Below are 26935 nucleotides of genomic sequence, written 5' to 3'. Positions count from 1 at the left end.
TGGTGGGAGATGAGAATGGAAGGATGATGTGATAGTCTGGTCTAGAATGATAGGGTGCTTCCAGGCAGATTCAAGTTTTGTGCGGCCCAAAGCTTATATAATTGAAGGCAGCCCTGTACGTAAATGAATATAAAAATATGAATAAAAAAAAAACTACTGGGGCCTCTCCCAGGGTCTTGGAAAGGACCCCTGAAGCTTAAGCTTAATTAACCTCATAGTATCTTTGGGGTTTGGTGCTTGATAGTTTATACCATTTTCACATAGATGTACTAAATTGATTAAGAGCTTTAGGGATTAAGGAACCATGATTTGACTCCTGGGTTGATCATTAATAGCTGTGTCATCCTGAGCAAGTGTCTTAAATTCTCTGATCCTCATTTTCCCCAACTATAAAAGAGAAAAAACTAATGTCAACTTTATAGGTCATGCAAATATTTTAACGCATACAAAGCACTTAAAGAAGTAGGATGGACTTCCCTCGTGGCCCTATGGTTGAGAGTCTGCCTACCGTTGTGGGGAACACGGGAAGGTTCCACATGCTGCAGGTGAAGAAATCCGTGAGCCACAGCTACTGAGCCCACACACTCTAGAGCCCGCGCTCTGCAACAAGAGAAGCCACTACAAGGAGAAGCTATTGCGCAGCATCAAAGAGTGGCCCCCACTCACCACAATGAGAGAAGGCCCATGCACAGCAACGAAGACTCCGTGCAGCCATAAACAAATAAAATTGACATTTTTAAAGAAGTATGTACCATATAGAAAGAGCTCAATAAGTAGTGTTATTGTTTTATTTCCTATCCTTTTTATTCAATCCGCATCTTAGTTCTGTGAATATTTATTCAGAAAATGAGCTTTTCTCCTTAAGACTCAACTCTTGATTTGGCAGGAATTATGATTCTCTAAGTCCATGTCCCTTGGTTCTCTTTTCTAATGCCTGCCTTGTCCTCTTAATCTGTTTTACCCAAAAAATGAGTATGGGGCAGAATGAGAAATGGAATTCAAATCAGCTAATTAAAATCCCCAGAAAAAAGATAAAGACATTAGTGTTCCAGGCACTTAATCCCTTTCCTCCAGGCCAGCTGTTCTGAATCAGATGTTGCTTCCATGTAATGGTCACTGACACTGGGGGTGGGGATGGGGTGGGGGTGGGGAAGGATGGATGCGGGCGCAGATACCTGGGCCTCTCATCTTGTTTCCTCCTTTGTCTGGTTAAGAAGAAGGAACATGAGATGTCTGACTGAGTGAAGCACAAGCTGGAATCAAGATTGCCAGGAGAAAATAACCTCAGAAACGCAGACGACACCATCATTTTGGTAGAAAGCAAAGAAGAACTAAAGAGCCTCTTAATGAAAGTGAAAGAGGAGAGTGAAAAAGTTGGCTTAAAACTCAACATTCAGAAAACTAGGATCATGGCATCCAGGCCCATCACTTCATGGGAAATAGATGGGGAAACAATGGAAACACTGAGAGACTTTACTTTGGGGGGCTCCAAAATCACTGCAGATGGTGACTGCAACCATGAAATTAATAGACACTTGCTCCTTGGAAGAAAAGCTATGACCAACCTAGACAGCATATTAAAAAGCAGAGACATTACTTTACCAACAAAGGTCCGTCTAGTCAAAGCTATGGTTTTTCCAGTAGTCATGTATGGATGTGAGAGTTGGGCTATAAAGAAAGCTGAGCGCCAAAGAATTGATGCTTTTGAACTGTGGTGCTGGAGAAGACTCTTAAGAGTCCCTTGGACTGCAAGGAAATCTAACCAGTCAATTGTAAAGGAAATCAATCCTGAATATACATTGGAAGGACTGATGCTGAAGCTGAGACTCCAATACTTTGGCCACCTGATGCGAAGAACTGACGCATTGGAAAAGACCCTGATGCTGGGAAAGGTTGAACGTGGGAGGAGATGGGGACGACAGAGGATGAGATGGTTGGATGACATCTTGGACTCGACGGACATGAGTTTGAGCAAGCTCCAGGAGTTGGTGAAGGATAGGAAAGCCTGGTGTGCTGCAGTCCATGGGGTCACAAAGGGTAGACACGACCGAGCAACTGAACTGAACTGAACATGAGATTGAGGGGTCATCCAACTCTGTCTTTTCTCCTGGAAATACAGATGATGCCTTCAGGTTTAGAAAACAGGGAGTGAATTTTCCATTGACAAGAACAGCCCTACTTCCTGGGAGAGACAGCCTCCCATTTCTGATTCTGCAGGCAGGGACAAGCTTCAGCTCTGGGATTAGGCTCATGGTATGGATTTGAATTCACTTTTCACTAGTTACTACTGGTGAGACCTCAGGCAAGTTATTTCCAGGAGATAATAATAGCACCTACCTGACTGGATTACTGTGAGTATTACCTAAAATATGTATGTAAGCACATAGCATAATGTGTGGGCAAGACAGAGAGAGAGAAAGTGATAAAGACACAGAGAGAGAGACCAGAAGAAACTCAAGTATTCAGTTGTCTCTCATAGTATTAAGTGTCCAGGAAAATCCCAAGGGCTAAAGGGCATTCAGAGGGCAAAAAACTTCATCTTTATGTGCCAAGACCACCCCTGATCACCTGGCATAGCAGGGAAAACTGTTTTGATCTATTAGTAATGTCTGCCTTGGCCATGGGGCAGAAGGTATTGCAACATACATGGAATACCTGCTATCTCTGGATTCTCTTCTCCTGGAGACTCAGATCATTCATTCAGACTCTGCCACTAGATAAGGTATGAGGTCACTATTTTAGGGAGCCAACAATCTCCGTCTTCAGAACTAAGAAAATCTTATGTTTATATAAAATTAAATAGTTATTCATGAGAAGTATACCAAGAAATAGCTCAAGAAAGAAAGCTCTAATTTCTCATCTGTTTCCCTTCCTGTTGCTTTGTTGCATGTCTACATAGACCCTGTCTAATTCCATTTAATCTCTTCAATTCTCAGTGGTCTTTGTGTTAATTCTCTGTTGAGACCAAAAAAGAAAAAAAACAAAAAACCTTCTGATAACAGATTTCTAATTTAGCATTTCAATACAGATTGTGTTCATTCTAGTTTGTTGCAATATCTGGCACTAGCCTTAGTACATAATAGGTGCTCAATAAATACCTTTACTGCATTAAAAAGAATTCTCTTATGCCAGCTCCCCCATTAGGATGCATGCTTCTAAAGACAGATATGATATATTACTCATCATTATCTCCCTTGCCCCCATTCCCTCAAGTGATTGGCACAGTGTCTAGTACATGGTAATGGCTCTATAAATATTTGTTAAATGAATGAAGTATTAATAGCAGGACTGCCAACCTTCATAGCTTCAAATTTCTTCCGCTATCTGTTCTGGCTTCTTGCTACATAAATCTTTCGTATCAGTGCATTACAATATTTGAGAATTTTCCATTTGAAGAGTTCACCAGAGAATATTCCCCATAAAGAGGAATGGGCCTTATATTATCTTATTACTCACTAATTTCATAAGAAGGGCTGTTTGCTGAATTCCCTCAACCTGTTTCCTTCTTGTTTTTCACTTTCCCTGCTACTCACTCTCTGCTTTGCTCTCCAAGGAGCTCCTCATCCTGTGGGAGCCATAGGCAGCCGTTAGGAACTAAAACTTTTCCTCAGTGAAACATAATCCTTCAGAAAGGAAATCTCCCTCCCTCTTGTCCTACTGTAGCAAATCTATGGAACTTCCATACTGCTCTTTTGGACTGAAGGAATTTCCATTTACCACATCCTGTAAGCACCTTTATAGATCAGTGACTCAGCAACTGACTTTTAACACCCAATCAATATATGATATGTTTCCATTTTTCTGTTGGTTAAATTTAAGACAAAGAAATTTCTTCCCACTTTTATTCCATTTGCTTCAGTTTCCAAGGCAATTTGTGTTTGTGCAGAAACCAAATGTGCTCTCTGCAGGCAGATGGGTGCTAGGGTTTTATCCACCAGGTGCCTTCCTACTACCTATCCACCTACCTATCTATCTACATACCTTCTCATGTTTCTAGTCTTCATTATTTTTTTTGCTCTGCATAAAACTACTTTTTATTTATTTCATCTTATATTTTTGCATTCATCTTTATGAACTATCGTAAGTCCATTTGAAATGTAGTTTATGTGACTCAGCGAATATATATATATGAATATATATATATATAAAGTGTGTGTATGTGTGTGTGTGTATATATATATATACATATATATATGTGTATATATATATATATATGTTGGTATGTTTAGCACAGACATAGAACCAAGCCTGGATATAGCTCCTGACACCCAGATGCTTATTAGAGTGTTGCTGGAAGAGGAAGATTTACTTGAGGAACAGTGCAAGGGAGTGAATGGCAAACAGCAGCAGGTATGCAGTTGTTTCCGAGAAGGTGGCGTTTGCAGGGGACGTTCAAAACCATCCAGCTGCAGTTGTGAGACTTGTCTGAAGTCACTTGAGTATTTAGAGTCCTTAGATCTTCTAACTCCAAACTTCATGCTTGTTCTGGGTCCTCGCCCAGCCCTTAGTGTTATGGCAAATGTATTGGGTTAGACAAAAAGTTCATTTGTATTTTTCCATAATATCTTAAGGAAAATTCCGAATGAACTTTTTGGCCAGCCCAACATATAGGCGTCCCTTTAGGCAAGTCACTTAACAGATATGCAATTATTTGTCATCATAGAACAAAAACCATGTATCCTCTAAGAGTTACCAAAGCAAATATTTATCCTTAATCATAAAGTCCTTTACAACATTTTTTCCTGAGTCTAATGGATATTAGGTTATTATTTTGATTGGCTGAAAGACTTGACTTTGATTCTGAATCAATTTAACATAAAAAATTTAATATTCATCTCTCCAAGAACTATTTGAAGCAGCTTATGGGAGGAAAAATAAAATTAATAAAATAGTAACAAAAAGGGGGCTATGGCCTTGAAAACATTTGGTAGTACATGACAACAGTTGTCATCTTTGCACTTTAATCATGGCTCTGGGCTTCTTGGAAACCCAATCAAAAAGGGAAACACAATTAGTTGCATAATTCACTTTAACTGAGGAGCAGAATCATATTTTCTCAAAAGGCAAGGATTTTTCTTATGTCAAATTCTGGGATCATTTTCTCATAGGAAGCAATATATGGAGGAATGTTTCAATAACAACTCTCAGCTAAGTCAGGAGCAAAATTTCCCCACTTTTTTGTAGCAAATCTAGCAAAGGGATCATGATGTTGTCTGAAATTATACAAGATAGATTCTGTGAATGACTTAGCAGTCAACTGGGTCAAAGGAAAAAATGTAAATAATCTAGAGAAAAGGGCAAGCTACATGAGCCTTAAATTATCTTCCCTCGTTTTTTTTTTTCATTTCAAGGATCTTGACAGGTTGTAGGTATCACATAATTTTAAGACCTTTCTCTCTAGCAAGAACAGAGTCCAGTTATCCTGAAGACCATTAATTGAAAGCAAATTTTTAAAAAATATTTATTTATTTATTCGGCTGTGCCAGGTCTTAGTTGTGGCATATGAATCTAGTTCCCTGACAGGGAATTGAACCTGAGAGCTCTGTATTGGGAGCACAGAGTCTTAGCACTGGACCACCAGGGAAGTCCCTGAAAGCAAATTTAAAACTTTGACAACATGTAAGCAAATGTTAAATTTGACACTGTTTCATGCAGACTCTCAAGCCTAGCCTTGCCTTGAGTAGAAGGCCTCTACCCAGAGACTGATTATACTTCCTAGTCAGAAAAGTTTAAAAGTTCCAAACTGCCTGATGAGGGCTTCCTCAGTTTCCTCATTTATGAAATGGGAATAAGAGTTGCCCAGCTCACAAAATTGCTGGTGGGGAGTGATTGTCATAATAATATATGAACATACTTGGCACCTACCTGGTTCTCAATAAAATGTTGTGTGCATGAGTAAATAGGTAGGTTTCAGTTGATAGCATAAATTTCCAATGAATACTAAACATTCAATATCCAAAAGACATAACAAAGTCTATAAAGGACATGTATGCTCTCTCTCCTTTTAACAAATGGTTGTATCATATATCCAATTATCTAGAGCAGAAGTTGGCAAACTACAGCCTTTAAACCAAATCCAGCTTGCTGCTCATTTTTTTGTGAAGGTTTATTGGTGTGAAGCCATGCCCATCTATTTACATAGAGTCTATGGCTGCTTTCCAGAAGAGTTGAGTAGTACAACAGAGTCAGTTGGCCCACAAAGTTCAGTTCAGTCGCTCAGTCGTGTCCAACTCTTTGCGACCCCATGAATCACTAAGATAATTACTTCTGACCTTTTACAGGAAAAGTTTGCTGACCTCTGAATAGATCACATGTCCTCTTAGATGCTAAACATCATTTCAAACACAATACATTCCAAACTAAGATCTTCATCTGGGTGTGTATATTCATGCATGTCTGTGTGCACACTTTTCCCTTCTCAACTTGATCATCAACTCAAGTACATATTGTTAATGCTCCCATCTCCTGAACCCAGTTAATTAATCAAGTCCTACCATATTCTTTTCCTTTAAAAATGTCACATCCTTTCCACTCCCCTCCTGCTTTTATTCCTCCTGGATTCCAGTTAGACCCCCTGACACTACCAACATACCCTGAGATCCATCCTCAACACCACTGCCTGAGCCATTGCTCTAAAAATGCCATTTTTACACTGTTATAATCCAGCTCAAGAGTCTATAGCAGCTCCCACTTGCTGTCCACACTAAGTCTGAATTTACTCTGCCTGGCTTTTAAAACAGCCTGCAATCTGGCTCCACAGTCCATGTGAAACTTCATGGCCCACCTCTTCTCCTTGTCCAACCAGCACTCTGGTCTGGCCCATCTCTGCTAGCGTCACCTTGCTAAATCCCACCTCTGCTCTATACTCCCACCACACCTCTGTTCTGGGTTGAATTGAGTTTTCCCAGATTCATACATTGAAGTCTGAACCCCCATACCTCAGAATGTGACCTTGTTTGGAAACAGGGTCACTGCAGATGTAATCAGTTAAGAGGAGGACATACTGGAGAAGAGTGGACCTTATAAGTATTTTATACAAGGAGGGAAGTTTGGAACCAGAGACACAGGTAAAACACTAGGTGAAGATAAAGGCATAAATCAGGGGATGCATCTATGAGCCAAGGGATGCCAAAGGTGGCCAGAAAACTACAAGATGAAAGGAGAGAGGCCTGGAACAAATTCTCCCTCAAAGCTCTCAGCAGGAACCAAATCTGCCAACACCTTGATCTTGGACTTCTGGACTCCAGGACTGCAGGACAATACATTTCTATTGTTTAAGCCACCCAGTCTCTGCCGCTTTGTTAAGGTGTATGTGCATGCTCAGTCACTTCAGTCACGTCCGACTCTTTGTGACCCTGTGGACTATAGCCCACCAGGTTTCTCTGTCCATGGGATTTTCCAGGCAAGAATACTGGAGTGGGTTGCCATGCCCTTCTCAGGGTATCTTCCCGACCCAGGAATCAAACCTGCATCTCTTGCATCTCCTGCATTGGCAGGTGGATTCTTTACTGATTGAGCCATCAGGAGAAGGGAATGGCTACCCACTCCAGTATTCTTGCCTGGCGAATTCCATGGACAGAGGAGCCTGGCAGGCTACAGCCCATGGGATCACAAAGAGTCGGACACAACTGAGCAACTTTCAAGGAAAGCATACACACCATAGAATACAAATTTTGTTAGGGCAGCCCTAGTAAAACAGCACAGCTTGCTCCCTGCCCATGACTCAGAAAGCTTTTGGGAAGATGATTCTGAAGGTCTTGTGATGTGTTGCTGCAGAGCAGAGAGAAGTGAAGAGGTCTGCAGATTGCAGGGTGCAATCAGTGAGCTGGCTCACCTGCCTGGGTCCTCCCCTCCAGAAGGAAGCCCAGCCTACTTCCTCAGGAGCCTACGAGGCTGCCCGACTTCATCTCCCTCCTGTCAGGTCTGGGGGAGATCAGGGGTGACGAAAGCCCTGATAAATGTTTGCAGCCCAGGGACCTGCCTTCGCTGAGTTGCTTCAGAATGTCTGCTCTCCCCCTCCCTTCCTTTCCTCCCTGGAGACTTAAGCCACAGCCTTTGTAAAGAGCAAACTCAGAGCCAAGCAGATCCGCTTCAGGAGTCTAGCAGCCGCCTTCCGCCTGCTTCTGTCCTGGAAGTCTGAACATCTATCTGGAGAGTCCACAGTCCTTGAATGGAGGCCACCTGAGAGAGGCTGCCAAGCCCAAAGCATGGTCCAGGAACGTCAAGGAGGCTAAATCCGGACCGATCAGCTCATTAAGGAGACTTCTTGCAGAGAATATGGCCCAGGGGACTGGCGAGGGACCGAGTAGAGCCCTGCAGCACTGCTGTGCTCTGACACGCATGTCCACGTGACTCTGGTTGGTTGTCGGTGAGAAAAATGAAATCCCCTCCAAGTCCCTCGACTCCAGGAGGCCCGAGGCCAAGCCAGCCCTTCAGCCACCGAGTCATCACAGACTGTGTGTCTGTGAGTCTGTTACCCTCTTCCCTGCCGACATTTGGTGAGTCCAAATGGCTTGATAAACTCATGTCAAGTGATGTAGGGTGAACGGTGATCAGCTTTTCTTTGTTCCAGAGAAAAAAGAAGCACACACACTGAAGTGAGGACAGGACCGAGTAGCTGGAGGGAGAAGCAGGGCCAGCTTCGTGGGTGAGCAGTGTGTGCTCAGGCCTCTGCAGCTGGCTTAACGCTCAGTTCCTGCCGTCTTTTCAGTTTTTCATAATGATTGAACGAGGGCCTTGCAGTTTTGTTTTGTTCTGAACTCTAAAAATGATGTAAGCAACTCTGGGGAGAAGCCCATATATATGTGTATGTGTGCACACGTGTGAGTGCCTGCCTGAGAGTGCAACGTGTGTGCCTACATGCATACCTGTGTGCGTATGTGTGTATGTTTAGCCGTGAGGTGGCAGTTGATGCTGAGTGATGAGTAGGGAAAGAATGGTCCAATTTCAAATCTGAGAGTTGATAATAAATACTGTTGATACTCATTTTTTGTGGTCATTGTGTTCAGTAAAATCGTAGACAACAGTGTATGGTGAATTCTGAACCACTGCTCCTAGGGGGAATGCAGGGTTAGGTTCCTGTGAGCCTCTGATCATGTTTCATCTACTTATCAATATACAACCTACTTTTATATGTTTGTTTAAAGACGCCTTGTTTAAAATACGTTGTTGGTTCATTAACATCAAACTCGCAGCCAACAGCATTGTAAGTCAAGGCAGAATGAAACTTATCTAACACAAGGCACATCACAGCCATTTTGCACTTAGGAACACTAGTCTAGTCAGCACCTCAGCACGATGCTTGGGGGCCTTTATAAACAGTGAAATCACCCACCAAAAAGCACCAAAATGTGAAACACAGCACTTAAGACACCGTGAAAAGGATACTTGTTTACAGCAATGAGAGGAGAAAGGAAAGCAGAACACTGCCTTGTTTGACCTCAGCTGGGCACAGGCTCGTTCAGTGACTCAAATCTTTTGCCACTCTGCACAGGTCCATTGAAAGCCTGTGAAAATGCCTCAAGTATTGGTTTGGAGTTACAAATAAATTTTGGTGAGTAGACAGGTTTCCAAATACCAAATCCACAAATAAGGAGGACTGAAAGTCAGTATATTCAACTAGGGTGAGGAGCCTATGATTCAATTTCTGCTCCATCACTGCTGTATAACATCCAACAAGTTATTTATCCTCCTGTCTCTTGGCTTCCTCTTCTCCATCTATTGAATTGCTATTGAACCTTCAAGACACATGAACCACTACTTCCTCCATGAGGATTTTCCAAAAACCTCAGTTGAAAATGAATCGTTTCTTTTTCACCTCAAGTCACCCCTCTTTCATGGATACCTGCCACTTGTCTGTCACTGTGCCTCAGATGATGGCCATGTTGCTGGACCACAGGGCAGTTTTACCCTACTCTCACTGTCTTGCTTGGTTCTTCCTCTTCACCTTTTTTGGTGACCACTACTTCTTGTCAACCATAGCCTATGACAGCTGTGTGGCTGTGTACCAACCCCTGCTTTATGTGACCATTGTGACACAAAAGGATCTTTTTGTTTTTGTGACTAGGGCTTCCACTGATGATGTCTTCAGGGCCTTGGTGATTAAGCGTCCCTTTCTCCCAAATATTCCTCATCACTTTGTTTATTCTGCCAATATGATGCTGATTTAATTATACTTTATTATAATTCATTGTTGACCTTCTATCATTCCAATAAGTAGATCGTAAAATCCGTCAGAACAGGAATTACATCTTATTCACCTTTACATCTACGATGGTGCTGAGCCCACTTTTTCTTAATGCAGGTGATGAATGGAAATTTATTAATTTGAAATGGGAATAGTAAGTCTGGCTTTATCCATCACCACTGTTTTTTCTTTTATTGTGGTAAAGTTCACTTAGCATAAAATTTACCATTAGTGACGTTGATTACATTTACAATGTTGTGCAACCCTCACAGAATATTTCATCACTCCCAAAAGAAACCCTGGGAACTTCCCTGGTAGTCCAGTGGTTAAGACTCCATGCTTCCAATTCAGGGGGCATGAGGTTCAATACCTGAGTGGGGCTAGGATTCTGCATGCTAAGTGGTACAGCCAAACAAACAAAAACAAATAAAACCCCAAAAGAAACCCTTTACCCAGGAAGTCATCACACCCCGTTCTCCCCCTCCCTTAGACCCTGGCAAGCACTAATCTATTTCCTGTTTCTATGGGCTTGCCTATTCTGGACATTTCATATAAATAGAATTCTATAATATGTGGCTTTGGTATCTGGCTTTTTTCACATAACATGATGTTTTGTGGTTAATCCATGTCATAGCATATATCAGTTCTTCATTTCTTTTTATGGCTGCATAATATTCCATTGTGTGAATATACCACATTTTGTTTATTTCATTCACCAGTTGATGGGCGTTTAGGTTGTTTCTACCTTTTGGCTTTTTTGAACAGTCTGCCTTAATATTTTAATAATAGGACTCAGTATAGAAATGTCAGTGATCATTAACATTTTTGTTACAGCCTGTTTACTTGTCCCCACATCCATCCTTAGACTATAATGTCCTGAGGGCAGGGACTTTGACTTGTTCCCTGTGGGTTCCCCAAGGCTTTGGTTAATTCTGGCACAGAGTACATGTTCAATAAATCTGTTGACAGATGAATGATTTCTGCTTAAAGGACTGACTGTCCAATCATAATAGATATGAGACGCACCTAAAGTCAGTCTCATAAAATCACAGAATATTGAATCTTGAAGAATGGAATGTCTGGTCCAAGACTGTCATTTAAATATTTTTGGCATTATCCCTGTCTAGCTGCATGATATTGGGCAAGTTTCTTAAAGTATCTGTTAATCAGATTCCTTACCTATAAAATAGACATAATAACATAACCTACCTCATAAAGCTGTTTTGGTGTTTAAAGGACAATACAGATTCAGTGCTGATTATTAGGAATAAGAAATTAAGATCAAAAAGAGTAGGCAAAGTACTCAGGATTGCACAGCTGCTTAGAGGCAGAACTGAGACCAGAGCCCACGTCTTGGCTTTCCCATCTTCCCATGTCTTTCAAAGGCTGCTCAGAACCAGATGGGGAACAGACCTTTCTCTGTAATGACATCACTGCTTCTTCCACAGTCACATACTCTGGGGCAGACCTCTCCTTCCTTAGACAGGTGGCCTTCACATTCTAGGTTTTGTCCCTCCTTCCACATTCCAATATAACCTCCTGTCTACTTCAGGAAAGACAAAGATTCAGAGTGTCCACTCACAATTTCCCCCGAAGTATGTTCCTCAAAATATTCACTTCTATCTAGGGTAATTTCTAGGCTGGGAAAAAAAAAAAAAAAAAGATTCCTTAGTCAAATGCATTTGAGAAAGAGGACATCTCTTGGAAAGAGATAATGCAAATTAGTATATGAAGGCTACTAAGAAGGTCTGCATCTAGATGCCTCCTTACCCAGTAGTTCTAGGATGCAATGAAATATGAAATCTTGTCTCAGCACAATACCGTATTTGGAATGTCATGAAACATATTTTGGGAAACACTGGCCTCAATTGTTACCCTTGGCATCCAATGGAAGGGTCATATTTTTATTCACGCGGTATGAAAGAGCAGGTTTTGTCTAGTTTTTCACTGCTTAGTACAGAAATGAATACATTTTAACAGAAATCACAATTTGGAAATAAAGATGTGTTAGTAAAGAAGCCAACACATCAGCCACTGGGTCTTCAGTCTGAAAGTGAAAGTGTGAATTGGTCAGTCCTGTCTGACACTTTGCCACCCTACGGGCTGTAGCCCACCAGGCTCCTCTGTCCATAGGATTTTCCAGGCAAGAATACTTGAGTGGGTAGCCATTCTCTTCTCCAGGGGATATTCCTGACACAGGGATCAAACCCGGGCCTCCTGCATTGCAGGCAGGTTCTTTATCTTCTGAGTCACCAGTGGTCTTCATGCTAGTTGTATCCAAAGGAAAGGTCCCCATGGTGTCTCTCTCCCACAGGGGAAGGCTCCCATCCCACCCAGTACTGGTCTCTTGCCTTTCGAAATGGCCAGTCCCTCTCAAAGTAGACAAGAACGCCATCTGGGTCACTGCCACCTGGGTCACTAGACTCCCTCACTAGCACACGAGTGTTTCCAGGGGCACCAGTCTTCAGGACTTCCAAAATTCAGGCTCCCTTCCAGATGTGGCCTGAGTCAACCAGCTCTGCTTGCATACTCATCAAAAAATGAACTCCCCTCCCCCACCCCAGCCTGCCCTCCTGGGCTCCTCCAGGCAGCAGCAGAGAGTACCAGGGAACAGGGTAGGCTGCTTCAACTTTTCCTGGCAAAGCCACCTTCCTTTTCAGAACCTTTAGCTCAGCTAAGTGGAGACACCTGGTGTTTGTTGTTGCAACTTCAAGAACAATACATCAAAGATTCCAGGCAGAAAATCAGGCTCCTCATAAAAACTGCATAGTCACAAAGACCATCTGAGGAAAGGAAATGCAGATTGTAGCCCATCTCAACCTTAGGAGACTTTTTTCCCCTCTCAAATTCTACCATCTGTGTAGTTGTTCTCCACACGCTTGCCTTTAAAACAGAGAAAAACGCAATTGCAAGGCACCCAAAATTTGTGAGGAGCCAGGAAGGAGGAGAAATACTCTTTCCTGATTGCTTTATTTTGTCAGGTTTTAAATCAGAGTGCTAACTTTTGTGCAATAACTATTTGGTAACACTTAATAAGTAGCTGGTGTTGCACAGTTCCAAAAAAGAAATTTTTTTTAAGCCTATGCAAGGCCAAAGGAATATTAAAGTTTCACTACGGAAGAAATATGGCCGTTGCCAAGAACTGATTAGTCATAAAATCCACAGCATTATCATCATCCATCATTGCCTTTCTTTTAATGACCGAACTAAAAAGAGAGACATCAAAGTTTTCAAAATAAGGTTATAAAAACGCTGTACACAGAGGAGGTCTCCAAATATTTTGATAGAACCTGAACAGAAAAAAGTATAGAAAAATCATTGAAACAAATCACAAAACATATGTTGTTATGTTTTGCTCTAAAAACCATGAAGTTTATCCAGAACCCTATTATGGTAACTGCTTAGCTTTTCATGCATTCCTAAATTACCATGTAATCTAAAACCTTGTTTTCAGCTGTCCTATATTGGAAAGTCCCTTAAAATAATCAGGATGATTACAGGCTGGTATTCAGAAAGAAACTTGCTTGTATTATAGTAACTGAAAGTATTATTTATCAGGCAGGCTCCTTTAAAAAAAAAAATCTACCTCAGAAGCACAATGTATTCAGGAAATACCTAAACGAAGGATTGCATTTTGGGCTCTCTACATTTTCAAACACATGGATAGTTGGTGTAAAAATATGTTCTTTTCCTGCAGGGACTTGACTGTAATTAGTGTATGCCAAAACTCTCTCACAGAGATTTCATTGTCTTATCTACTTACATCATCTTAATGCGATTTTATTTTACTTTGTCAAAGTCATATTAATGTAAATGTGTTCTTGATAGCAAACAGAGTTCTTTTTTATGCAAAACAGGATTCAGCTGACTCTAATAAAACAGCTTGCAGTCTATTAGACTATAACAGTAATGTGCTTATTTTGTTTCTCAAATCAAGACTGTGTCAGAAAGCTATAGACAGAGATTTGTCTTGTTTTTCACAATAATTGCTAGGGTGGGGTTACATTATGATCTTTAAATGAATAGTATTGCTTAGAACAAACACTTCATATATCTTTTATCTTCCCCTGCATACAGTTCTAAGTTTTCTTTGAAAATGCTGTGCTACTTTTCCACATAAGTCATCAGAATGTTTCCAAAGAATTTTAACTGCCAGATTAATTATATCTTGCAAACAAAGATAGATTGCTTACATTCTTTATTCAGAATTCCTGCCAGTATGGAGCAACTGGCAACAAATTAATTTCTTTTGCAACCATGCAAAATGTTTTGCTATGAAAAGCTCTGGAAGGTAAATGTATCCTTTAAAAAAAAAAAAATCAGGTTGCTCATTCTGAAAGGCTAATCTGTAAGCAAAAAACAGGATTAAATGAACTTGTCTGCTCCCCCTCACTCACTTTTTTTTAGCATCTACGTTATAGCTTTCCGTTAATGTATTCAGTTAATTAAGTATTGCTGTGACCTGGTGGCAATTTTTGAAATCCAGGGAATTTTTCCCCCTTTAAATTCCACCTCCCCCACAGAGCAGAATATAATCTGTTTCCAGTCAGTTTGTTTATGTCAGCTGTGTCTCTACTACAAGCCTCTAAAATGTTTTAATAAATTTATCAACCAAAAAATATTACAAACATTTCATTTCCTTTGATTCAGACGCACATACACACCAAAAAAAAAAAAACAACCTCTGCCTTCATTGCAAATTCTTGCCGGTATGAATCATTCTAAGTAATATTTGCTTTAACTTTCGTGTGGTTCTACAAACAACCTTTATATGGCTGGACTTCAAAGCTAGGAGAAATAAAGGTTAGAAATGTGATAGGAGTAATCTATTATTAGGCATGAAACATTAAACCACTTTTAGCTATAAGTCTTAAAACCTGAATAATCTAGGTTTTTAATGTAGTGCATATTTATTGTGCTTTCACTTACACAGGCATTTATCACAGAGGAGTGTTTGGAAGAGAAATATTTTCCATTGCACTTTGTGCCACAATTTGGTTTAATTTTTCCTAATATTTAATTTAGAAAAACGGTAATATTATAACAGGGTTCTCATGTTTCCTGGCCAAAATGCTTGGTGTTCCTCACAGAGTAAAATTAATCTGTTACCAGCCCGCTGACCTGCAAGTCAGGTTTCAGTGAAGTAGGCACTGAGAGAGGAGGGCAGAGGAAGGGGGTGAGTGAGGGTGGGTAGGAAGATAAGATCTCTTTCTTAGACTTGGAAGAAAAAAAAAGCTTAGAGGAATGTCTCAACCCACCCATGCCATCAAATGACAGAAAATAAGCTGAACCGTGTATTTGAGGAGAGGAGTGTTTGAAAACATTTATTAGCTCCATCCATAACGACATCCACTGCAGGAATGTTAATTGTTAAAATCTGTACTGCAGTTATTTCTTTAAGCGAGGGGGGCTGCACTGAGTGAAAATTCAGCTCCTCGTTTCTCTTTTTTTTCCTCCACATATACTTGCACTTAAAAAAAAAACTAATGTTATGAAATAAATCAGATATCAGATGGAGCGCTTTCTATCACAAGAGAATACAAAACAGCGTTAAGGATATATGCATAAGCGGAAACAAAAAAAACAACATTGGTAACATTTTGTTCTTGATTAAATTTGTGCTCCTAATACAGTAGATTAAAAATAAGTCCAACTGTTAAGCACATTAGTGTTCAGCCACTGCTGATGTGCCAGGAAAGCAGCTATCGCTACAGACCTGGCCTGACTCTCTGCAGCCTTGAGGAGACAGAGGAAATCCGACCCCGGGGAAACCTGAGGCCTACCCACCCTCCAGCCCTCGCCCCTGGTCCATCAGTGACCCTGCAGTTTGGGGATTCCTCATTTTCATCTGCTGATTACATACCAGAACCTTCTTAACATCTTCTCGCACTGTGTCAAAACTGGGGTCCCTCAGCAAAGCTGAAAGAGAATATTGGCTTAAAAAGATAGAGAGAAAAATTGCTAATAGCTAGCCACAATCAAGGCACTCTTTGAAAAAAATTAAAGTTAAGTTGTCATCTTTGGGGCAATTATTTGTGAAACTTGTGTCCTTTAAGAAGATTGGTGTAGGGACTCCCCTGGTGGTCTAGTGGTTAAGACTTCACTTTCCAATGACAGGGGTGCAGGTTCAATCCCTGGTTGGGGATCTAAGATTCCACATGTCTGGTGACCAAAAAGCCAAAATCTAAAACCAAAGCAATATTGTAACAAATTCAATAAAGAGTTTAAAAAATGGTCCACATCAAAAAAAAAAACAAACTTAAAAATAAAGGATTAGTGTAAGCCCCATGTCCCATTCCCCAGGCATTTTATGACTAAAAACGAGACTAAAGATGGGATCACATCCCAAAAATACCTGAATTGGGAGACACTCCAGTGATAGCCAGTGCTCTCCTGGTGGAGATGATGCCCAGCAAGGTTAAGGGCAACATTGCAACAGGAGACCTGAGCTAGCAGGCTGGAGATGCCAAGCTTCGGTTTCCCCTACCCTGTCCATTGCATGACACCACACCACTCAGTTAGTTCAAAATAAGAGGCTGAAATTAAACCCATGAGTAAGAGAAATAATATATTTCTTCAGGTGATTGTAGTAATGGCTCTGCCTAATCTGTGTGTGATTATATTTGTATGATTTCTTCAAATTATGTGTGTGTTTCTGCTTGAACAAAAATACCAGCTCCTCAATCCTTACTCCCTCCTCCCCCACCCTGCCCCCATCTTCCCCCCCAGCTTCTCCCACTCCCTCTCAAGTGCACTTTTTTATGGTCTTTGGTCAATCTGGCTTAATAGGTTACCTGTTGCTGACACTCTCACTTCACACAGAAGTGGTACTCTCTGCTGTGACTTGCTTTCTGAAAGGGTATGAGGGTATCATGTTTATAAATCTAGGAAGTTAATTTCTCCCCAAAAGCAATGCAGAGAACTGCAGATATTGCCAAGAACAGAGAACAGTTAATTGAAACTATTTGGGGCATGCAGTGTAGAACAAGGAGATGGTTTCTGAGCAACACATATCTCAATGTGGCTTGCCAAAGACCTGCACACTTTTAATTTGCTCTACAAATTTGGTTAGCCCAATAAAGTGTAAACATCAAACACTGGTTGTGGAACGCATTAAACATTAACCAACTGAGACCTTAAAGACTTGAGTAGAACATTAAAATTAGAGGAGAAAGATAGGCCAGGCAACTCTGGGAAATTAGGTTAAGACTCTAAAAGAGAATGTTTGTTGGCTGGGTAAAAATAAAGCAAGAACTATTTTAAGATTGGTAACCATTTGTCTCCTAGACAGACTATTTCCCCTCCCTGAGATTATATTTTTAAAATCAAGCAAATTTACCAAGTCATTTTGATTTTCGGATTGTTCTCCAGGACACAATGTATTACCATCCAAATGAGCTCTGAAAGGGTGAGGGCTGGGGGGTGGTGGTGGCATTTCCATTGCCGTCCCAGACCTAAGAATTTTGAGATGGAAGTGTGCATTTTATCCATTTTGTGTGTTTGTGAATATTCCACATTGCTTAGCCTGGGGGTCAGCCCCATAAAGGTTCAATAAACTTTTGTTGCACAGAAAAATGAAAATGCTCTCTAAGGAGATTAAGGATGACTTCCAGGTTTCCCATTCAGACTTGTCTGGTAAAGCCCACCCAAATCCTTCATGAGTTCGGGATGTATTCCATTCTCAACAAGAGCAATAAGCATATCCTTTGAAACAGTAAGATTCAAGAAAAGGAAAATAATACCATATTCAAGTACCTTGTTCCCTAATTATTCTCTGCTCCAGGGGGCCTCACAAAGTAAATTCGTGCAAGGTAAGAACATTTTCTCTCAGGAGAAAGTTTGGTACATTACCTTTTTTGGTATCCACTAAGAGTCTAGGATCTTGTAGGTGATAGCTGTCAACAACCCCACATAAGTCATGGTAAGAATGAATTAAACCGGGGGTTCCCAGTCTTCAGGATCTAATGCCTGATGATCTGAGCTGGACTTGATGTAACAATAGAAATAAAGTGCACAATAAATGTAATGTGCTTGAATCTCCCCAAAACCATCCCCCTGGCCCTGGTCCGTGGGAAAATTGTCTTCCATGAAACTGGTCCCTGGTACCAAACTTGTTGGAGCCCACTAATAAATCACTACTAGCCCAAGAATTAACTCCTAAGGCAGTTTAAATCTAACTACCTGCCTTCATGAGAATCCAAACATCAGTCACGATAGGATACAAGAACCCTTAGGAGCCCAGTCTCACTTAGGGTTGCCTCAAAAGTAGACCCCAAGACATTTTGGGAGGCAAAAGAAACACCAGATAGGGAGCAGGAAAATGAGGCAGAATGGGAAGGGCAACTGATAGGAGATGTATTGAGTTGGCCAAAAAATTCGTTTGGGTTCTTCCATTCGATGTTGTGGGAAAACCTAACCAGCTTTTTGGCCAACCCAAGCCAGCTACAAGTCAGCACCTGGAGCTTAATTCCATGGAAAACTCTGGAAGCCAGTGTAGAACACACACCTCAGAATTATCCCACCTGAGAGATGGAGCTGGGGTGTTTATATACCAGCTGCTATCAGTCTTTGGATGAAGTTGTTCCTGAGAGGCATTAATTCTGGGGTACTTGCAGCTGACCACATAGGCAGGCAAAGCAGATTTTGGGTAGCCAAAGGAAGCTCTCAAGCCACAAAATGCAGGAGCTGGGAATTGGAAACCAGGCTGGCACGCTCAAGTGTCATCAGAGTGAGGGACTATGGGAAGTATTCTAACAGAAGTGTCTAAATATGAGCAATGACTTCTGAGACATTTAACTGAAGTTCTTTGTTGTGTCTAGTATAGTAGCTAAAGCATCATAGGGGCTTAATCAATGTTTGTTAAATGAAGAAAGGAAGGACAGAATAAGACATCAGTTAACTGTTTTAAGGCTGCACGTATATGGCTTATGCAATATTTACTATTGAACAGTTAACACTTTTCTTTAGAAGTTAACACTTTTCTATATAATATGGGCTCAGGCTTGCTATCAGACAGACCAAAGTTTAAATATCACTTCCATCACTTTCTAGTTGTAAAAACTTGAGCAAATTACTTCCCTTAATCTCTGTGGCTCCATATATAAATTGCCTGTTTCATAGTATCATATGGTATAAAACTGGAGAAGTAAGTGATAAAAGACTGGGTACAGTAATTGACACATGGAAAGTACTCAATGCTAATATAATGACTCAAGAGTCAGTTCTCTGACTTCAAATCCCACTTGTGCCACCAACTATTCATATACTGGGTTGGCCAAAAACTTTGTTCAGGTTTTTTCCATAAGATGTTAAGGAAAAACGTGAACGAAATTTTCGGCCAAGCCAGTCACTTAACCTCTTGGCTACAGAACTTCCCCATCTTGGAAGTGGAGACAAAAATTTTTTGCTGTTCATTCCCCCGAGAGTGAGATCCTAAGAGGATATCATAAGAGGACTAAGTCATATTTATTGAGCACTCGATAGTTTGCACAGTCCTTTTATGTATGTCATCTCACTTCTGAGCAGGAAAGGACTTTGAAATCATAAATCATCCTTCCAATGTAGGGGAGTGCCTCTCCATTTCTCCAAATGCCCCCAAATCTGATTTGTATTTGGATTAGGTTGTAGATCGTATAGAGACCTATTGGAGCTACACAGAGAGGAAATTCAGTTTGAGTCATCAGTGCTCAGCCAGGCAGTCAGGGTGGGCATGAGAGTGTCCAGCAGGCACTTGACTGCATGGATCTTGTGGCTCACATTTAGGATAGAGTGTTTATTAAGATTCGAAACAAATGAAGATTAGAATTTATACTGGAACCATTGAACCAGTGAAGTCATGTAGCCAGGCATCAGAGTGGACCTGTCTGGAAAGCGCAGGCAAGGGGAGTCTCATGCACAGCACACCAGGAGATAATGCCTAACACGTAGCCTGGGGATGATTCCAGCAGTCTGTCTGAGCACTGAGTATGTGCTAATCATGGTAGCAGATACAAAAAGGAGTGCCCTTTTATTATCCCTATTTCACAGTTGATAAAACTGAGGCTTAGATATTTGCCCATGTTATGCAAAACTGTAGCCCAGGTCTGCCTGAAGCCAAAGAGAAGGTTTTAAACCACTCTATAACACTGATTTTCTGTAACATTATCATATTTTGATACCATCAACATGTAGCTATAATAGAGACAAAACAAAGAAAATCTAATTAATAATATGTATTTTTTTAATGTTTAGCATCTTGAGGGAAAAAAGTTTTGCAAAAGAGCATTGAGAGTCACTGGACGGAGCATATTCTACAAGAGAAGACAAAGTCATGACCACCATTCTCCAAATGCTCTTATTTTATGGTATTGCTAAGCCTTCCACAAGAATTCAGCCAAGGCAACAAGAATGAATTTAAGTAGTTAGTCCTCTTTGTGATTAGTTCCCTCCCTTGCATCTCAATGAGCTCACTTGAAGAGAATCTAAGAATCAAATAATGCTTGTTCATTTACTGAGCACTTACTCTGTGCCATGCACAGTGCCTGACCTAGGTTGCAGCCACCATTCCTCAACATCCTTCTGGGTTATGTGCCATTAGCTTCCCCTTTTACATATGTGAAACTGGAGCTCAGAGAGATTGAAGAGCTTTTTCAAGGTCAAGTTAGAGCTAGTAAGTAGAAGAGCTGCAATTCAAATCCTGACTGCCTGATGCGAGGAATGAAACAGTCAACCTGGTGCTGTGCTATCTCTGCAGGTTTGAATCCTAGTGATGGAAAAGTACCCATTTTCTTTCAGACATTCTCTATTACATAGGACAGATCTGGGCTTTTAAGTATTGTAAACAACTTTTTAAAAAAATGTACTTGAGCAAACTTAGTTCCCGGGAATTCTTGGGAACAGAGTTTAAAGTTCCAAAACAAAACAAATCTTTGCTAAATGAGCCTGTCATAATAAAATTGTATAAAAAAGTAGGATATACAATTGCATACAATATTTGATCCCAATTTCACAAATATGTTTAAAACTTTTAGTAAATATATGTTTGTAAAAATATACTTTCAAAAAACATTATGTTTTATGTACAGTGTTATAATCCTGAACTTCTACTTAAGCTTACTTAATGAGTATACAGCCTATATAATATTCAACATGGAACAAAAATTCTAAGAAGGTCTACATTAAAAGTCAAAAAGGGGTCTCTATTTTTTTTTCTTATCTAAAAGAACAAATGTTACATATATTATCAGGAAAAAGTGAACATTAATATTTGCTCAGTCACCATGTATCAGGGGCAAGGCTGGACTTTTTACACCTATTATCTCAACTAATACCCACTACAAGCTTGTGTGCAGCTACCATTTTGTCCATTTTGTTAGTAAGGAAGCAAGTTTCAGAGAAATTAAGTGCTGTTCCACAGTCATGAAACTGAAAAGTGGCAGAAGTATGATTTCAACACCTTCTTACTCCAGGCTGGGAGCTCTTTGTAATACAGTGTAACCCATCATACAAATTATTTATTAGGCATCCATACTTGTGGTTTCACTCCCTGGATTGGGAAGATCTCCTGGAGTAGAAAATGGCAACCTGCTCCAGTATTCTTGCCTGGGAAATCCCATGGACAGAGGAGCCTGGCAGGCTATAGTCCATGAGATCACAAAGAGTTGCACACAACTGAGTGGTTAAGCATACATACATGCTTGTCTCTGTGACGCCATCGTTTCCTGAGATATTAATTTATTGTATATTCCTGATTTTACAGGGGACTAGAAGAAAGGTAGTTTCTCCTCCCTAAATCAAAACTGTGGAGCCTTCCCACGACCGGTGAGATTCCCAGGGCAGAATGAGGAAGACTTCGCCTTGTAAGACGAGGGAAGAGGTGCTGGGGTCAGCAAGGCTGTCCACTAGGTCCCCAACCCAAATGTTTTGCCCAAAGATCTTGCTGCCTCAGCTTAGCACATGATGAGTGAGACTGCCCATCTTTGAAATAAAGAATCCTAGGATGCCTCAGAGTTTAACTTGAAAACCTCCAATCTAAAGAATTAAAATAATGGAACTTTCTCTTCTCTTTCTTTGTCAGGTCAGGACTCGGACTTAGCAGTAAGGGAGCTTACTCAAACATGGCACACGTTCACCAAGGTCTCTGAGGCATTAAACTTGTTGACACCACTCCAGGGAATTCATCCCCACTGTCAGGAACAGGACAGATGCAAAATTCAACAAGTGCTTCAACAGTTCACCCCTTGCATTTCTTTCTAAAGTTTCTCCTGGAGCAATATGACTGCCTTCAGGAATGGCAAGAGTTGACTACCTACCAAAAAGGAGGTTCCGGTCCATGGAACCTGTGGGCATTTTGGGCCCCCACCCCATTCTAACAAAAGTTATTTTTCAGTCCCATCAGCTATTCTTCTAGCTGTGCCCTTTAGCACAGACTCTTCAATCAACAGCAATAAACAGAAAAGGCATGAAAGCACCACCCCCTGCAAAAAAAAGTCTCCTTTTCATTTAAAATATCAAGATTTCATTGCTTGTACTATGGCTAATAACAGACAGCAAAGTGGCAAGGCAGCTCCCCAAGCCCATTCTGTTTCCAAGCTCGTTAAACTTTGGAACAAGGTTTGTCCTTTGTGTGTGCATGTGTTTTAAAGCTGTTTTATGACATATTGTCAGGAACTCAGGTACTGGGCCTCTTTAACTCCAGCTTTCAGCAACTGCCTTTGCACTTCCCTTTCACATAATTAAACACCCTATGGCACTTAACAGAGTAATAAGCAGCACATCAATAAAGCAATAAATAATTGTATTCAGAAAAACTCCAGAGCCATCATCCATTAAGCAGCAGCTGTAAGCAATAGTTTTGATTAATCAATAAGGTTATAGAATAGGAAAGCAGAAGTTGGCCGAGGCCCGGGAAGAATCAACCAGACTTCTCCTAAGCTAAGGAGGTGGCCCATCTCCCAGGTAACTTGCGGGGAGAATATCAGTTGCAAGCACTAGCCCGGAGAGTAACTGCAACCGCAGGAAGCCCCACCTCCAGAAACTAGTAAATTACTAGTTAAAAACAAAGAAGCAGGACAGTTCATCTCTAGGACATGAGGGTTGCCTACTGAGAATGAGGAGTGACTGCCCACAAAAGCAAAATGTTTCAACTTCAGAAAACAAATACTGAGCTGAGTTGAGCTGCGGAGCCAGGAGGAGGAGGGTGATGAACCTGGAACCAGTCCATCCGTGTGTCACAGCAGACTTCTCAGCACCCTAGAAGACAAAGCCACTCAGCCTCCCGCCAAGAGGGAGACCCTATAGGAGTGCTGTTCCTGGACCACAGCTCTGAAGGCCACGGGCGGGATGCGGCTGAGGAGATAATCTGGGTAATGGTGCTTATAGCCCTCACAATCACCCGTGGGGTTTTGTTGTATAATCGCCTGCCTGGGTCCTATGCCGGCAGATGGGAACCTGATTTTCTGAAAGTGGGGCCCAGGAGCCCATAGTTTAAAAAAAAAAAAAATTGATAGGAACATAGTTGCTTTACAATGTTGTGTTAGTTTCTACTGTAGAACAGAGTGAATCAGCTCTATGTGTACATATATCCACTCTTTCTGGGATTTTCTTCCCATTAGGTCACCACACAGCACTGACTACAGTTTGCCGAGCTATACAGTAGGTTTTCATTAATTATCTATTTTCTACACAGTAGTGTATATATGTCAACCCCAATCTCCCAGTTCATCCCACTCTTTCTTACCCACCTTGGTGTCCACACATTTGTTCTCTACATCTGTGTCTCTATTTCTGCTTTGCAGATAGGTTCATCTGTGCCATTTCTCTAGATTCCACATATATGCATTAATGTACGATACTTGTTTTTTTCTTTCTGACTTTACTCTGTAGGACCGTCTCTAGGTCCATCCACGTCTCTGCAAATGGCACAATTGTGCTCCTTTTTAACACACCCCTAGGTGGTTACTAATATGGAAGCCTCTGGTTCGGGGACCTCTGTGCACCTGGTGGTTAGGCCAGCCTTGCCATATGGCCCACGAAGCTGTCAAGGTCTTTAGCTTGTGATGTGAGACAGATCTCTGACATTCTGGTTTTGTAACTAAGCCATGAACTTGTGGATTCGTTTGCACCCATAGTCTCCAGAAGGCCCAAGATGGACAAAATCTTGGAGGCTTGTGTCCAGTTCTCCGTGGTGTAGCACGTGCCCCCAGAGATTCTGATGACACTGACCTAACATCTGTCACTGCCACGTGAGAAGTGTCCATCCATGCCATGAAATGCTGAGAACCTACTATGTGCCAAGCACTGTTCTAAACACTGAGGATTCTTCAGGGATGAAAAGGAACAAAAATCCATACTATCAAGAAGCTTTGCCCTGGCACCCCAGAGATTTTTCCATGTGTCTCAGTGCATGTGAGGATGAGGGCTGAGCCAGCAGAGCCTTGCACACCCCAACTCTGTTTTAACAGACAACCAGCTATCATTATAGACATTTTAAAGCATATATGAAAGTAGAGAGAGTAGTATAATGAACCTCCAAATACCTCTCACCTTGTTTCAACAGTTAACACACAGGCAGTTTTCTTTCATCTTCACTATCACCCTCATCACCTAGATAACTTTGAAGCAAATCTCAGGCAGCATATCATTTCATCTGTAAATATTGTCAGTGTGTATCTCTAAGACATAAATAGTCTTTTTAAAAAGTAACAAACCATAGCAAACAAACACCCTCTTCCAACAACACAAGAAAAGATTCTACACATGGACATCACCAGATGGTCAACACTGAAATCAGATTGATTATATTCTTTGCAGCCAAAGATGGAGAAGCTCTATACAGTCAGCAAAACAAGAACGGGAGCTGACTGTGGCTCAGATCATGAACTCCTTATTGCCAGATTCAGACTTAAATTAAAGAAAGTAGGGAAAACCACTAGACCATTCAGGTATGACCTAAATCAAATCCCTTATGATTATACAGTGGAAGTGACAAATAGATTTAAGGGACTAGATCTGATAGAGTGCCTGATGAACTATGGACAGAGGTTCGTGACATTGTACAGGAGACAGGGATCAAGACCATACCCATGGAAAAGAAACGCAAAAAAGCAAAATGGCTGTCTGAGGAGGCCTTACAAATAGCTGGGAAAAGAAGAGAAGCAAAAAGCAAAGGAGAAAAGGAAAGATATTCCCATCTGAATGCAGAGTTCCAAAGAATAGCAGGGAGAGATAAGAAAGCCTTCCTCAGCAATCAATGCAAAGAAATAGAGGAAAACAACAGAATGGGAAAGACTAGAGATCTCTTCAAGAAAATTAGAGATACCAAGGGAACATTTCATGCAAAGAACGGCTCAATAAAGGACAGAAATGGTATGGACCTAACGGAAGCAAAAGATATTAAGAAGAGGTAGCAAGAATACACAGAAGAACTGTACAAAAAGATCTTCACGACCCAGATAATCATGATGGTGTGATCACTCACCTAGAGCCAGACATCCTGGAATGTGAAGTCAAGTGGGCCTTAGAAAGCATCACTATGAACAAAGCTAGTGGAGGTGATGGAATTCCAGTTGAGCTATTTCAAATCCTAAAAGATGATGCTGTGAAAGTGCTGCACTCAGTATGCCAGCAAATGTGGAAAACTCAGCAGTGGCCACAGGACTGGAAAAGGTCAGTTTTCATTCCAATCCCAAAGAAAGGCAATGCCAAAGAATGCTCAAACTACCACACAATTGCACTCATCTCACACGCTAATAAAGTAATGCTCAAAATTCTCCATGCCAGGCTTCAGCAATACATGAACCATGAACTTCCAGATGTTCAAGCTGGTTTTAGAAAAGGCAGAGGAACCAGAGATCAAATTGCCAACATCCGCTGGATCATCGAAAAAGCAAGAAAGTTCCAGAAAAACATCTATTTCTGCTTTATTGACTATGCCAAAGTCTTTTTTTTTTTTTTTATAAATTTATTTATTTTAGTTGGGGGCTAATTACTTTACAATATTGTAATAGTTTTTGCCATACATTGACATGAATCAGCCATGAGTTTACATGTGTTCCCCTTCCTGGACCCCCCACCCACCTCCCTCCCCATCCCATCCCTCTGGGTCATCCCATTGCCCCGGCCCTGAGCCCTTGTCTCATGCATCGAACATGGAATGGTGTTCTGTTTCACATATGATAATATACATGTTTCAATGCTATTCTCCCAGAACGTCCCACCCTCACCTTCTCCCTCAGAGTCCATAAAATTGTTCTATGCATCTGTGTCTCTTATTCTGTCTCGCATATAGGGTTATCGTTACCATCTTTCAAATTCCATATATATGCATTAGTATACTGTATTGTTGTTTTTCTTTCTGGCTTACTTCACTCTGTATAATGGGCTCCAGTTTCATCCATCTCAGTAGAACCGATTCAAATGTATTTTTTTTAATGGCTGAGTAATATTCCATTGTGTATATGTACCACAGCTTCCTTATCCATTCGTCTGCTGATGGACATCTAGGTTGCTTCCATGTCCTGGCTATTGTAAACAGTGCTGCGATGAACATTGGGGTACACGCGTCTCTTTCAATTCTGGTTTCCTCGGTGTATATGCCCAGCAGTGGGATTGCTGGGTCATATGGCAGTTCTATTCCCAGTTTTTTAAGGAATCTCCACACTGTTCTCCATAGTGGCTGTACTAGTTTGCATTCCCACCAACAGTGTAAGAGGGTTCCCTTTTCTTCACACCCTCTCCAGCATTTATTGCTTGTAGACTTTTGGATAGCAG

At 41.1% G+C, this 26935-nt stretch overlaps 1 long non-coding RNA gene across 1 annotated transcript in view; it reads left to right on the top strand.

Annotated features, from left to right (window-relative positions):
- Positions 1-26935, top strand: part of LOC145537973 (uncharacterized) — an 81447-nt gene that overhangs the window by 40375 nt on the left and 14137 nt on the right. Inside the window, exon 3 of the long non-coding RNA XR_014076544.1 lies at positions 22242-23529. This is a non-coding gene — a long non-coding RNA (uncharacterized LOC145537973). The remainder of the gene's footprint in view (positions 1-22241; positions 23530-26935) is intronic.

The sequence above is a fragment of the Giraffa tippelskirchi genome, chromosome 2 (assembly GCF_054371585.1).
Source record: "Giraffa tippelskirchi isolate mGirTip1 chromosome 2, T2T-mGirTip1v1.2.pri, whole genome shotgun sequence".
Classification (NCBI taxonomy): Eukaryota; Metazoa; Chordata; class Mammalia; order Artiodactyla; family Giraffidae; genus Giraffa; species Giraffa tippelskirchi.
The sequence above is the reverse complement of the archived record's forward strand: the minus strand, read 5'-3'. Positions and strand labels throughout refer to the sequence as shown.